The 16,703-nt window shown below is 38.8% G+C and overlaps 1 protein-coding gene across 1 annotated transcript in view; it reads right to left on the bottom strand.

The window, feature by feature from the left end:
• The window catches only part of LOC149203602 (exocyst complex component SEC6-like), a 456,452-nt gene that overhangs the window by 400,771 nt on the left and 38,978 nt on the right, over positions 1 to 16,703 (bottom strand). The window lies entirely within an intron of this gene.

Raw genomic sequence — 16,703 nt, 5'->3', positions numbered from 1 at the left:
TAACCCTGCTGTTTTTAAACACTAAAAATGAAAAATTTGTTTCTAGAACTTCAGAGTTGAAAATCCTTTTGCATAGTCCATGTTTTAGTTATATTTGGATAAAATGAATATGACGTATTTACAATTGGTTTTTGCTTGTGAAACGTCATAAATAAATTCAATTTCCCAAGCCATAGCTTCTTTTTGAACTTTCTATAGTCATATGCCATCAACAATACACCATTTTTCCTTCGTTACCGTTATTGACATGGGATTGAAAATGCATCTGATGGTTTGAAATCATTAATTGTATGATTTATGGTCTTACAGTAATGTGAATAATATAAAGATGTTGAAAATATAGCACAAAAGACATTCAAAATATAGCATTCTCTAAGTCTTTGGCACTTTTAACATTTCTTGTTTAGCAAGGGAATATCATGAACTTTCAACCCACCGATATAGTATAGGATGTATATTCTTATTCAACACCTTCATAGACTTAGTAGTCAAATTGCTGCATGAAGGAGGTCTCTTGTCACACAAACAAGGGAGTCTCATACACCAATTTGGTGTATGGCTAGGCCTGTTAATTTTTCCTTTGGGCTATATTGTTCTTTGTTGTCGATAATTGCATTTTTGTACTTTTCGTCATTTACATATGCATTTACCCCATAAAATCATCACATCATTAGCAATTATGTAGAAAGAACAATATCATCTACAGAAAAAAGGAACATCAGAAAAAAAACATGCACAAATAGAGACACCAGGATTTGGTCGAAGACAAAGGCAAAGCCCCACAAGGGGGAAGACCAGGAATTCAATTCTTCTTCTTTTATTAGATATTCATCAATTATTCAACTGAGATACAAAGTACATCCAACAATGAGATACAGCAAGTTGCTATCATATCACAAGATTACATCTGTCGTAGAGACACTGCAAGACACTGCCACATCTATCATGCATCAAGTCTTCATTGTCATCAAGAATCAAAGTCATAGTCACAGCCATACTGTCCTGTTATGTACATGAACATAGGAGCTAAGTCACAGCCATCATGTTTCACAGTCATAATCATCAAGGCAAGACCATTGTAATATGCATAGAAGATCGCTGTCACAGTTGTAATAAGAAGAACACTTTCACTGTTATCAAGAGTAAGGTCACTGTGCAATGAATAAGTTACTGTCATCGTGGAGCAAAGTCACTGTTATCACAAGAGCCATATTTATGTTAACATTAAGTCACTGTATCATCAAAGTTATGTCTCATCATGCATCCCATATGTAGGTTACAATCTCATGTTACTTATCTTTATTTTTGTCATTCACGTCTCACTGCCGTACTGATAAGAATTTGAACAACAGTCATAAGAAATATGGGAATCAGAGTATTGCCATATGTGACAAAAGGAACCACTGTCACAAATGTCGTATATCATCATAAGAGCAAAGCTTACAGTCATCATGGTTATAGTCAATGGGATTGACAAGAATTACTGAAATCAAACCACTAACATATACAAGTGCAAACTTCTGTAAACCACTAATATGGTGTGTATATATATGTGCGAGAGTCACTAAATATAATGTCATAGAACTTGTTCAGACCACAATGATTGTCGACCACATACATTCGTCCAAACCCCAGTGATAGATTGCCACATATATTTGTCCAACCCGCAGTAGGTAACAGTTATATAGTGTGCCCAGATCGCAGAGGTAAGAGAACACATGCTCATTCAGTCCATACAAACCTTACAGGAGTATACCAACTTGTTTATACAGAGACATACAAGCTTGTACTAATATACAAAGTTGCAGATCATAATTATTACAAAGTTGCAGACCATATCTCATACTAAATTGCAGATCAAAGTACATATGAAATTGTAGACCATATGCCATACGAAATTATGGACGAAATGCTATACGAAATTGCAGAACAAGGTTCATTCGAAATTGCAGATCAAATACCTATACGAGATTGCAGACCATGGCTCATACGAAATTGCAGATCAAATACCTATACGAAATTGCAGACCAAGGCTCATATGAAATTGCAGATCGAACTATGCCATGCAAAGATTGCAGACCACATGAAGCGAAGATTGCAGACCATGCGAAGTTGCAGAGAGATCCGAATTTTCTCATATCAAAGTGACAAACTTGATTGGGTATTTATAGTTGTTTCAACGTGTGAAAGGTTGTGACTATTAGAGTTAGGCCAACATGGGAAGCCGACTTATGATCTTTGAATTTCATATTTAAATAATTCCCTCCAATAGAAGCCAACTTAATGAGAAATTAAAATCCCTTTATTATATATGACTTCTTGCAATGATATTCCTTTTGCTTAATCAAATGTGGGTAGGAAGGCTAGGGAATTTCTCCCTAGCTGCCAAATTTAACACTCCCTCTCAGCTAGGGAGGAATTTCCATTTGCGTCATAAGTTTCATCTCAAATGACATGTTTCAAATAAGAAAGCAAGCAGCTGCATCATCATTAAATCTCATCTTGTCTCATAGAAGAAGAATAATGCACAATCAAAGGTAGGGGAGATCAATCCTCAAACCCTACTAGACTCCAAGTCAAATCTCATGACTTTCATCTCAGCTACATCAACAAGATATACATCTCATCACATCTCGTCTCAACTCATTTCCTTTGATCATCAGCTGAACAATCTCAATCCAATAGAAGAAGAAAAATTATCATACGGGAGCTCCGGCTACCACCCTATCAACTCAATCATCATCATAGGGGAGCATCCAATTTCCACCCTATATCCAATAATCAATTCGGTCATTTGAAGAATAATCATCATAGTCATCAAGTCATATCTCATCTTAGCTCATTTCTGCCCATCTCCAGTTGTTGAACAATCTCAAATCTAAAGAGGAAGAATCTGACATCATAGGGGAGCTCAAGCTACAACCCTCTATCCAATGACAATAGGCGAGATCCATCTACCGGCAAGGATCACATCCATCCTGTTGTTTAGTCAACAGGTGAGACCAAACTTGCCATATAGGGTAGAGATCACATCCATCCTATCATCTAGTGACAATTGGGCGAGATCCATCTACCAGCAAGGATCACATCCATCTTGTTGTCTAGTCAACAAGTGAGACCAAACTTGCCATATAGGGTAGAGATCACAACCATCCCAATGTTTGTTGATCTTCCCACGTTGACCCTGAAGAGTCAAGTGGTAGAACACCTGCATCCTCAATACTTGAGCGAGATACCACTTGTCATGCAAGGATCACACCATCTCAAGTCATCTCAACCCATTGGCCAGATGGGGAGGCAATCCCAACAAGCCCTGCTTGTGGGTAGGATGCATATTGGGGTATACTTTGTCTAATCATGATAGGGGGAGATACCCAACTTGTCATAAATGACAAGGATCACGCACACCCTATGGTGACAATAGGCAAGATACTACTTACCGCAAAGGGTAAGGATCACAACCATCCTATTGTCCAGAGATCCCTCAACCCCAAGAGCCCTCAATGCTCCATTCCCTCCTTGGGAGCTCAAACAAGGGGGAAGAGCTATGCTCAGTGTTCTCGATCAGTCGGGACCCTTACCTAGGAGGGTCACATCCATCAAACCAAGTTGCTCTTTAAAGACCAAAACATATCAAAGTGCTCATATCTGGTACCAGCTCAAACAGTGCATTGAAGAGTTCAATTAAACTGCCTTATGTAGTACCTTCGAGCAGCAGTCTTCTGTTTTCTTGTTCATACAAGACATCTAATCAAAAATTATTTTAGAGCAAATACATATCATAAAGAGAAGAATATCATATTCATCCTTTCTCCCTCTCATGCAGGGAGGCAGCAACCATAAGCTTAAGCTTGTCTCATACAGCATCATTCTCTCAATCCATAAAGATGTCTATGTCCCAACTATATATGTCCAGGCTCTATCTAGCTTGGGGTGCATTCTTGCAACACAAGGACCCATCTGGTTTTTTCTTATTACAAGATCCACCAAATCTAGCAACAACAATCCATCAATGCAATCCAGCATGTCATGAGTCTGATAATACAATTCCTCTAACAAGGAAGGCTTCTACAATACTTCTACACGAAAAGTGAATCCTGAAACTGCTTGAGGTAAACTAGTACTGTCAACAATGAGTTGTTAGCATAAATTAATTAACAAAGACATACCCTTAATAACATCAGATGTTTCATCAATCCAAGTCCAGAAGACTTGTTTCAATATGCAATCATGGGTCTCCTATTCATTCACCTCAAAACTTCTGAGGTAGCCCCAAGTTTACAATCATTACGCAAATAATAATAGGAGTTGGGATCTCATCAAGAGTCTCTCCCTTTGAAATGGAAGCCTCTACAATCATCATCAATCTTTTATATCATGCATCAAGACTATCATAGATCACGAAATCAAACTATATCAAGTTCTCATATATTTATCATTGTCATGACAAGTCATCATCAGCTATTCAATTTGGCTTCATTCTCGTACATGCCATCAATCATTCATTAAGGGTTAGTGTCATATAGTTAGGGCAGTTGACAAATGTACCTCCATTCAATATGACATCTGTATCACAATATACAATCACTAACATCATCAAATCAAGGCATCTAATTTTGACACATGATCAAATTTTAATATGTTGTTACAGCTATCATAGACTTGTCAAGATCGACTAGGATATAATCACTTATAGTCACACTACTACTATGAGGGTTACCATACTCATCACAAGCATTGACAACAATATCAAGTTACCATATATCAAAGTCAAGACCAAATATCAAGGAGATTTAAACTATAAAATGCATTAGTGACTGGCATGCATCACTCTAGTGAGACTTCACTAAAGGTGATAATTTTGACATACCTCAAGGCTTAACTTGCCATCTCGATATTGCAGCGAAATCAAAACATAACACTGTAACAAACATGCCTTGTAATATTCAGATACCTTAGTAACTTGTAACACTCGATTAGCATCTACACTTTTTCATATCACATATACCAAGAATACTTGTCACTAGTTCTCAGAATAAATTTGCATCAAGTGTTTTTCCTATTCTAGTTTCCTCTTTCCTGCACTAGCACTAGCTCTCTTTTATTGCACCAATTTTCTTCCTGCACCATCTAGTATCCAAGAGATCCTCAAGAAGGATTTGCTTATCACATCTTTATCAGGAATTTAGAAATACTCAAATATTCATGTAGGAAAGATAAGCAATAATCTAATCAATAAATCTAAATAAGAACATAAGTTTAGAAGGTGCTTATCTTTAGCGAAAGGTGATCAACTCCCTCTTGAACCAGCGTTAAAGAGTCATCAATATTTTTAATCGTCTTCATCAGCAGCCAGGCCAAACTAGGACTAGCCCATCTAGGGTTACACTCAATCTGTCACAGGTGTTGAAATAACTTACTAATCATGCTAGGGTTTCAAGACTTGCAAAACTCAATCCTTTATCATATTCAAGCTCTTCTTCCAAGCACACTTCAGGGGTTTCTTCCTAACCTCATGTTATGCATCAAGGGTTTTCTCTGAAACCCTAATCTCATGTTATCCACCAAACTCTAATTTCTTTCGCTAGAACAAGGTTGCTTAGGGTTTCCCTCAAACCCTAGCATTCTTTAAGGTCTTTGACATCTTCACTAGCTTCCATCAACAGTGCCTTCATAGGGGTGATCTCAATGAATTTTCTTCAGCCCCTCTTTGATACCATGTTAATTTTTCCTTAGGGCTATATTTTTCTTTGTTTTTGATAATTGCATTTTTATACTTTTCATCATTTACATATGCATTTACCCCATAACATCATCACATTATTAGCAATTATGTAGAAAGAACAATATCATCTACAATGCAGCGGAAAAAGGAACATCGGAAGAAAAGCATACACAAATAGACACACCAGGATTTGGTCAGAGACCAGGGAAAGACCCCACAAGGGGGAAACCCTGGAATTCAATTCTTCTTCTTTTATTAGGTATTCATCAATTATTCAGCTGAGATACAAAGTACATCCAATAATGAGATACAGCAAGTTGCTATCATATCACAATATTACATCTGTCATAGAGACACTGCCACATCTATCATCCATCAAGTCTTCATTGTCATCAAGAATCAAATTCATAGTCAACCATTTTGTCATGTTATGTACATGAACATAGGAGCTAAATCACAGCCATCAAGTTTCACTGTCATAATCATCAAGGTGAGACCATTGGCATATGTATCGAAAATCATTGTCACAGTTGTAATAAGAAGAACGCTTTCACTATTATCAAGAGTAAGGTCATTGTCATAGAGTAAGGTCATTGTGCCATGAACAAGTTATTGTCATCGTGGAGCAAATTCATTGTTATCATAAGAGCCATATTTATGTTAACATTAAGTCATTGTATCATCAAAGTTATGTCTCATCATGCATCCCATATGTAGGTTACAACCTCATGTTACTTATCTCTATTTCTGTCATCTCACGTCTCACTGTCATACTAATAAGAATTTTAACGACTGTCATAAGAAATATAGGAATTAGAGTATTTCCATATGTGACAAAGGGAACCACTGTCACAAATGTCATATGTCATCATAAGAGCAAATCTTACAGTCATCATGGTTATAGTCAATGGGATTGACAAGAACTACTTAAGTCAAACCACTAAAATATACAAGTGCAAACATTTGTAAACCACTAAGATAATGTATATATATATATGTGTGTGTGTGTGAGAGAGAGAGAGAATCACTAAATATAATGTCATAGAACTTGTTCAGACCACAATGATTGTTAACCACATACATTCGTCCAAACCCCAGTGATAGATTGCCACATATATTTGTACAAACCGCAGTAGGTAACAGTTATATAGTGTGCCCAGATCACAGAGGTAAGAAACACATGCTCGTTCAGTCCATACAAACCTTACAGGAGTATACCAACTTGTTTATACAGAGACATACAATCTTGTACTAATATACAAAGTTTCAGATCATAACTATCACAAAGTTGCAGATCATAACTATTACAAAGTTGCAGACCATATCTCATACTAAATTGTAGATCAAAGTACATATGAAATTGTAGACCATATGCCATATGAAATTGTGGACCAAATGCTATACGAAATTGTAGAACAAGGCTCATTTGAAATTGCAGATCAAATACCTATACAAAATTGCAGACCAAGGCTCATACGAAATTGCAAATCAAATACCTATACAAAATTGCAGATCAAACTATGCCATGCGGAGATGGCAGACCACGTGAAGGGAAGATTGCAGACCATGCAAAGTTGTAGAGAGATCCGAATTTTCTCATACCAAAGTGACAAACTTGACTGGGTATTTATAGTTGTTTCAACGTGTGAAAGGTCATGGCTATTAGAGTTGGGGAGACATGTGAAGCCTTGTGAAAATTCCTTGAAATGCAACAACTGGAATTTATTCTTCTAACTGATTAATGTAAAGTTTTGTAGATGTTCTATGCTAAGAGCAATTTCACTTTTCTCACAGCAATCATACAAGTAGATAAGCAAAATGCAGATAGAACATATAAGCAGATCTTACAGAAGACAAATCAGAAACAAGAAAAATGTATGTGTTTGTTTCGGCGGTCAACAGGATGCTTCAACCAGCAAAGTCTCCTTTGGTCAGCCAGCCCAGCATGTGTCACAACAACCCTCCAACCAGTAGATGAGTCAACCCAAGTCAGTTCTACAAAAGTCAACGCTGTCCTGAAAAGTCAACGCAGGGGCAGCAAGCTAAAAGTCAACGCAGCAGCAAAACGGTCAACCCTTTGACGTCGATTTTTGTGCCAGGTAGTATGGCCTTAAAAAATCGAACCTCCCACAAGTTTTCAGCTTGTTTGGACCAAGCGTTGACCAAAGTCAACGCTGGTCAAACTTTTGCGAAACCCTAGCAGCAGAAACCCTAGCAGCAGAAAAATCCTCTTCGTCCTTCCCACGTGTGGCTGAAATTCGTCCTCCAGGTAGCTCGTACTTTTAGGATGAGAGAGGAAGATGTGAGTTGTGTTGTGATCAAATTCTCTCCAACTTTTCCTGTATATATATATCCATCAATGAGGGTGTGTGACACATCTGTTGGGCATGTGAGCCTACATTACAAAACTGGCTGACCTTTGCACATATAATTTATTAAGAATAATAAATTCAAAATATAAGTTCTGCTCATCGGATTAAGACTATTTTTATATGGATTTTACACCTCTCAGAAAGAGGAATCCAACAAAAATATTAGCCTCTTAATCTGAGCATCAGAACATGGAGTTTGGACCTAGTTGTCCAAATTTAACACTCCCTCTCAACTACGGAGGACTCCATCTATTAGTGCAATTAACATCATGAGTCATCCCGCCGAAACTTGCTTTGCTGGCTTCTTTATTTCAGAACAGAAGTGGGTCAGTCACAAATACATCATTCCCCGACTGACATAATCAGTCCAGAGGTCCCAGACCTCACAAATCTTGATCCCAGATCAAGTGGTTGGACCATGCCATCCTAGATAGAGAGTACGGCAATCTCTGATGCGTCCATCAGTCTTTGCTAATAGTCTCTAGCTTTTCCACACCTCATTGGCCAAATGAGAGGTACTTCCCATGAGCCCTGAACTCGATGGGTAGGATGCATACGGGGCACAGATTAAATGAGTGGCGAACCAGCTCAATAATCACAAGGGTGGGGCAGAAGCATTATGAGTGCTTATAGCTCCGAGAAGCTATCCCCAAAGCCCCCCAGAGCTCCCAGAGCTCATCGTCCAACAGGACCCACATCATAGGGTCTTTCCACGACACCAAGACTCTCACGGAAGGTTAGGAACTTGACCTTCCCCAGGGGCTTAGTGAGAATATCCGCGACCTGCTCATCAATTCCTATATGATCGAGCCTTACGGCGCCTCGTTGTACCATATCCCGGATAAAGTGGTACCTGATATCAATATGCTTGGATCGGTCGTGGAACACAGGATTCTCAGTCATACGAATCCCACTCTGATTATCACAGAGTATTACAGTGGTATCTAGCACATGTTGGAACAGCTCACTAAAGAGCTTCCTCAACGAAACTGCTTCACAACAGGCCATACTAGCAGCAATGTATTCGGCCTCCGCGGTGCTCAAAGCCACCGACTTCTGCTTCCTGCTCATCCATGAGATCGAAGCAGAACCAAGATTGAAACAGCATCCAGATGTGCTCTTACGATCCACCACACTGCCAGCCCAATCGGCATCAGTATAACCCCGGAGTATCACACTCCCGGCAGTGTATCTCAGCCCATGGTTTATCGTGCCCCGAAGATATCTCAAAAGATTCTTGGCACCAACCCAGTGAAAATGATGAGGCTCAACCATCTGTTGACTCAAAGTATTCACTGCAAAACATATGTCCGGACGGGTGTTCACTAAGAACATCAAAGCTCCTATGAGTTGACGATACTCAGTAGGATTGGCCAAGATAGGCCCTGCAGCGCTGCCACTCAACTTCTTAAAGTTGAGTTCCATTGGTGTCGACACGGACTTACAGTCCACCATCCCAAATCTTTGCAGAAGCTTCACAATATACCTTCCTTGAGAAAGGAAAATCTCTCCAGGTCTCTGCCAGACCTCCAGGCCTAGGAAATAGTGCATCAGTCCTAGGTCTTTCATCTCGAACTCAGCAGCAAGCTCCCTCTTACATTGATGAATGAGAGGGTCATCACCTGTCAGGAAGAGGTCGTCCACATACAGCACTAGGATGAGAGGCTTTCCTTCCTCAACCTTAAAGTAAAGGTTTGGATCAGCATTGCTTCGAGTGAAGCCCAGCTTCATCAAGTAACTATCCATCCTCTCATACCAAGCTCTGGGTGCTTGCTTTAACCCATAGAGGGCTTTCTTCAACCTGCAGACATAAGTGTCTCGATCTTGAACTTCAAATCCCAGAGGTTGTTCTACATACACCTCTTCCTTTATTGCACCATGCAGAAAAGCGGTCTTGACATCCATCTGATGAAGACTCCATCCTTGCGTAGCAGCAAGGGCTATGATGGATCGGATGGTGGTATATCGAGCCACAGGTGCAAATATATCGTCATAGTCAATTCCTTCCTTTTGAGAGAAGCCACGGGCAACAAATCTTGCCTTAAACTTTTCAGCACTCCCATCAAATCCATGTTTAATCTTGTAGAGCCATTTAGCGGTGACAACAGATTTGTCCTTCGGTCTCGGGACCACATCCCAGACATCATTCTTCATAATAGCCTCATATTATTCATGCATAGCATCCTTCCAGACTTGATGCTTGATGGCTTCTTCAAAAGATCCAGGTTCAGATTGTATAATAGTACTCATGGCAGCTAGATACCCTTGGTATCTACACGGCTTCTTGCTTTCTCGGAATGTTCCCCTTGGGGCAGCATGACCCTCAGCATCTTCGAGGGTGTCCCTGAGCCATGATGGCCTCTTTCCTAGAGAAGGGGAAGGATCAATAGGGTCCATTGGCCCTTCAACATCAGGCATAGTCTCATCCTAGGGTTCTTCCAGATTTCCAGGTCTTTCTTCATGGTTTTCTTCAGATCTAGGAAGATCTACTACTTTCTTCAGGGAAGCATCTTCGTCAAAAGTGACATCATGGCTTATCTCTACTTCCCTTTGACCAGGTACATAGACTCTATATGCCTTAGAAGTCTCACTGTAGCCCACAAACATTCCTTTCTTCCCAGTAGCATCCAGCTTACTTCTCTTTTCTTTCGGCACATGAAAATAGACAGGACATCCAAAAATTCTAAAATGTGAGACATCAGGTTTCTTACCAGAGAAAACCTCTTCGGGAGTTTTGGAGTCCAAAGCAGAATGAGGGCATCGGTTTTGAATGTACTCAGCAGTATTTGCAGCTTCTCCACACAGAAACTTTGGAAGACCCTGGTCACATAGCATGGCACGGGCAGCTTCCACAATAGTCCTATTCTTGCGTTCAGCAACACCATTCTGCTCAGGAGTATATGCAGTGGTAGTCTCCCTCTTAATGCCAGCTTCTCTGCAAAAGTCTTTGAACTCATTTGACTCATATTCAGTGCCATTGTCAGTCCTCAAAATCTTGATCTTCTTTCCGGTCATATTTTCCACCAAGGCTTTGAAGGTACGGAACCACATGAAAGCCTCATCCTTCTTCTTCAAGAAGTATATCCAGGTTTTGCGAGAGAAGTCATCAGTAAATGTCATATAGTAAGAACATACCCCCAGGGATGTTACAGGCAACATACCGGAAAGATCAGAATGGACCAGTTGCAATATCTCAGATGTCTTTGTGACACTTGAGGGGAAAGTTCCCCTTGTATGTTTTCCTTCAGCACAGCCCTTACATACACCTTTATGATTATTTCCAAAATCAGGCATCCCTGTCACCACCTTCCTTGCTTCGGGAAGAGCCTTGTAATGAAGGTGTCCAAATCTTCGGTGCCATAGTTCGGTTTGACGGATAGTATCACAAGTCATAGCTCCCAACGGACTCCCTCCAACCTGGTAGAGTGTACCAACTCTAAAACCAATTGAGATAGCTTCCTTGAAGCTCTTCTTCCACATGAGTACCTTTCCATCAGAGAAAGTTACATTGAATCCTTTGTCTTCCATGGCAGATACAGACACAAGGTTCTTCTTCAATTTGGGTACATAGAGTACATCTTGTAGATGGAGGACTTGTCCTTGAGACAAGTGGAGGGTCACAGTCCCAGTCCCTTTCACAGGATAAGTGGCATTATCCCCAAGGATAATTTCTAGATTAGTATCCCTTTCAACCATGTCAGAAAGTGCTTCCTTGAATCCGGTGATGTGTCTTGAGGCACCACTATCGATTAGCCAGACATCCATAGTGTCGGGCGGAGATGCAGCTGAGAGAGCAGATATTAGAATCACTAAATATAATGTCATAGAACTTGTTCAGACCACAATGATTGTCAACCACATACATTCGTCCAAACCCCAGTGATAGATTGCCACATATATTTGTACAAACCGCAGTAGGTAACAGTTATATAGTGTGCCCAGATCACAGAGGTAAGAAACACATGCTCGTTCAGTCCATACAAACCTTACAGGAGTATACCAACTTGTTTATACAGAGACATACAATCTTGTACTAATATACAAAGTTTCAGATCATAACTATCACAAAGTTGCAGATCATAACTATTACAAAGTTGCAGACCATATCTCATACTAAATTGTAGATCAAAGTACATATGAAATTGTAGACCATATGCCATATGAAATTGTGGACCAAATGCTATACGAAATTGTAGAACAAGGCTCATTTGAAATTGCAGATCAAATACCTATACAAAATTGCAGACCAAGGCTCATACGAAATTGCAAATCAAATACCTATACAAAATTGCAAATCAAACTATGCCATGCGGAGATGGCAGACCACGTGAAGGGAAGATTGCAGACCATGCAAAGTTGTAGAGAGATCCGAATTTTCTCATACCAAAGTGACAAACTTGACTGGGTATTTATAGTTGTTTCAACGTGTGAAAGGTCATGGCTATTAGAGTTGGGGAGACATGTGAAGCCTTGTGAAAATTCCTTGAAATGCAACAACTGGAATTTATTCTACTAACTGATTAATTATGCAGTTTATTTGTTACGGCAAATAACAAATAAATCACACTGCAATTTCTTCCCAATAAAAACGCTACGGAAATAAACTGGAAAATGAGAAAATAGATGCACACAAAATAAAAATGACATCGGTATTTTTGGACAAAAGTCCTTGGGAAAACCCAACTAGGAAAATCGTTGCAACAAATGAGGGTTTATTTTATATGCAACAGCGAAATTTGAGTACAATATTTGGATGCCAATCAACCTATCCTCCAGCAAGATAATCTGGCCAAAGATAATAGCGAGACAATTTGTCTCACTTGACACTGATCCCAGCTCAAGAAACTGGCCCAACTGCGCTACTCGAAACTCGTGCATCGACCTTTGCGCAGGTTCTACTAGTGCTACCTTCTGGAGCTGCTCTGATGTTGTCGTTCTAGCCAACTCAGTTGTTGGAGGTGACTAGCTTGGCCTCCTGGAACTTCTTCCAGCCACTAGCACTTGAAACGACCTCTGCTCCAGCCAAATCGAACTGCCCTCTGAAGCTGCCTGCGCAGCCTCACTGAGGAATAATAAGACCCTCCTATTGTTGACTCTCTGGCACTGGAAGTCCATCAGAAATCACTGTTGTTGCTCCCTCTTACTTCTGCTTTCCTTCTGCGTTGAACCCTTCTTCCTTGCTCGACCTCTGCAGCTAGATACCTCGATCTACCAAGGAACTCGCTCTCTTGATCTGTCTCTCTCAATCCCCATTGTCCTGCTCCTATAATCTCTCATTGGCTCACCAACGACCATGATTAGATCCCCATCAACAGCTAAGATCATTTCAAACCCAATCTCTGTGAGTTTCTAGAGAATTCTCACCTTTCCTTAATTAATTGTTATTAATTAACCAGATTTCCTAAGTTACACTTGGGAAAAATTTAAATGATGGATGTAATGAATGCTTTGAATACCGTAAGTATTGAAATAATAAAATGCACGGTTCAACTCCTTGTCCACAGAAACATGAGATAAGTGGGTTTAATGGATAACAAGTTGGAAATATACAAACAATTTGCAATACATGTACAAAACATGAAATAAGAAATCTAACAAAATGCCACACTACACATGAAATCCTACTCACTTATGTCCTAAAGTATAATGGACCCCACATAAAATCTTGCCTACTTTCGCTGAGGAAGGGGTATGCCAACAAGCACTGGAAGTTGAAATTGGGAAGACAAAGGGGAGTGATACAAAGCAGTAGAAAGAGCAAACTGATGTTCAAGCCAGGAGGAACCAAAATGAAACATGTGAGCCCTCGGCCAACAAAATTGACGAGGGGTGACGTAAAAGAGATCCAACATTGATGGATACATGATTACTAAATCTATTGGACTTCATATGTGGGATAAAAGTAAGGAAATTTAAAAGTACAAGAAAAGGGAAAGGGAATACGAGGCAACTCAAAAACCTTCTACTTATTGAACATAGAAGAAATTGAAATTGAAATATAAATTTAAAAGTAAGGTATTCAAAATTGATGAGGGATGAGGCAAAAGAGATCCAACATTGATGGATACATGATTACTAAATGTATTGGATTTCATGTGTGGGATAAAAGTAAGGAAATTTTAAAGTAGAAGAAAAAGGAAAGGGAATACGAGGCAACTCAAAAACCTTCTACTTAATTAACAGAGAATTAATTGAAATAGAAATAGAAATTTAAAAGTAAAGTATTCAAAATTGATGAGGGGTGAGGCAAAAGAGATCCAACATAGATGGATACATGATTACTAAATCTATTGGATTTCCTATGTGGGATAAAAGTAAGGATATTTAAGTAGAAGAAAAGGGAATACGAGGCAACTCAAAAACCTTCTACTTATTGAACAGAGAAGAAATTGAAATAGAAATAGAAAATTACATTAATTTCCATTAGAAACCCAACTAGATCAAAGGGATTAGAGGTTACATCCATACATGAAAACGCCACATACAAGGAAGGTTGGGGGTGTGGATTATGGCATGGATGGTACTAGAGGGCCCCTAAAATGAGTAATGAAATGAAAACGAATTCAACATCAACAACCTAGGCATATAATTGCAACAAGGACAAGAGAAAGCTTACCCTGCTCATCCTCTAAATCAATAATGTGGATTTCCATGACCAATGGCTATCAGATCATTAGAAAATGACTTTTATGTCATGTTATAAATGGACTCCGATAACATGTTATAAAATAAAAGTAACAAAAATCAAAAACCATCTAATCTCATCTGAGAATGCATCGTTGATATAAGAAAATAAAGAGATACAATACAAGATATAAAAGCACTATGATTTATGGCAGTAAAACCCCGATAATGTGTAGGGCTAGCATCCATTGTTAGTGATTTCCTTTATTACTATTAATCACCAAACCTTGTTATAATGAAACCTCCAAGATCCTTCCAACAACAGAGCTCTAAAAAGGTTCACAAGGATAAAGCTCTACATCTAGCGACCTTTATGGATGATCCACGCCAACAGATGAATAATGACCTTCCTCTATATACAAGCCTCAACAAAGAAAAGGCCACTTTACATAATGAATGTGGGATGATAAAAAATCACATACCAAGACACTTGGCCACTTGCATCTAATACCATGGAGCCACATATATTCGCCACTAAAGGGCCCCAATAAGTCTAATAACACCCCATTACAGGTATACGAATGCTCCAGCAACGATGGATTTTGATGCCACAAATGTCACCATAATGACAAAAAATACATCAATATATGTGGCCACTAGACAAATAAATAATCCACTACCAGATCCAAATAAAAATAATATGGAGAATTGGAGTCATCTACAAGCCCTTGATTACGTGTTGTAGCACTCAGTTTGTCAAAGTTCCAAGGAAGCTGAAAGACCAAATTTTTCAAAGGATCAGATCATCTATCAGCAATTTACATGTCATTTGTAAACACATTCTGCAAGTTATGTAATGTAAATGATGCTAGTAAGACCATGAAAATATGTAATAACCTAGCTAAGCCCATTATTTTGGCGAGAAGTTTCATCCTAGGAGGTCTTGCGTCTCATTGACTCATGTATGTTTCTAAACACAAATGGTCGACAAAGTTTTTCCCTCCAACCTCATCCCAAAGCTAGGGTGGAATTCTTCGTCAAAGTCTTAGGTAAGTCCTAGTGTTTTAGTCGAGTCTGATGTAAAAGTGATTTGCGAATAATTTAAGCTATTTGGCTAAATTATTTTATTACAAATCACTTGGTCTACTAGATCATATTGTGTCGCAGATGGGGTATGTGTCTTGAGGGTCTAACCAAATGTGTATTCCCCTTTGAGGGTAGTAAATAAAAAATCTTATGTATTAAAGGGTGGAAAAATAATTAAATCCCCTCATGTGTAAATTAATTAATTTTTCTGGCAAAATAAAATTAAATCCTAAGCCAGAAAATTAATTAATTAGAATCAAAATTAAAATGTCTTAGGAGAAATAATTCTCCAAATGGAAAAATTCGTGGGTCTAAAAGGAATCATTTTTTAGAGGTCCTCTGCAAAGGGAATATTGTATATTTCAAGAAAAATTTGGACCCTTGGACCTTGGTGGTTAAATCAAAGTCAATTTTTTTTGGAAATTAGCTCAAAATAATTAATTTTGAGCTAATAAAAAAGAGATCAAAAGAAAAATTCGAATTTTCCTCAAAAATAATTATTTCAACGGCTAAGATTAAAAGATGATCAAGTATTATTTGACGGCCGAGATTATTTTGACAAGGATCAAAGAAACTAACCGTTATTTTTCCACTTGGAGGATTTAGCTATAAATTAGAGAGTCAATTGAGTCTCTAGCCATCTTATTTCTGGCTAGTAAATTGTTGTTGAAGCATTTGTGTAAACTATTGTCCCGTTGGGAACTATTTTTTCTACCATAATAAAGACTTTGGGGTGCAACTCAAGGTGTACTTTTTCATTGATTTGTGGTATGTACTGACTACAGGCTTCCTATGTTGTGCTTATATATGATTATTTTGAGATAATACATAGTGTTTGCAGGTACTTCAGTCCTTGGTCTCCAAGTTCACAGACTGTGGGCAAGGATCATTTTGCT

The sequence above is a fragment of the Pinus tabuliformis genome, chromosome 2_1 (assembly GCF_031772625.1).
Source record: "Pinus tabuliformis cultivar Carrire ecotype Pingquan chromosome 2_1, CPIR1, whole genome shotgun sequence".
Lineage (NCBI taxonomy): Eukaryota > Viridiplantae > Streptophyta > Pinopsida > Pinales > Pinaceae > Pinus > Pinus tabuliformis.
Note: the sequence above shows the minus strand (reverse complement) of the source record. Positions and strands in the feature narration are given on the sequence as shown.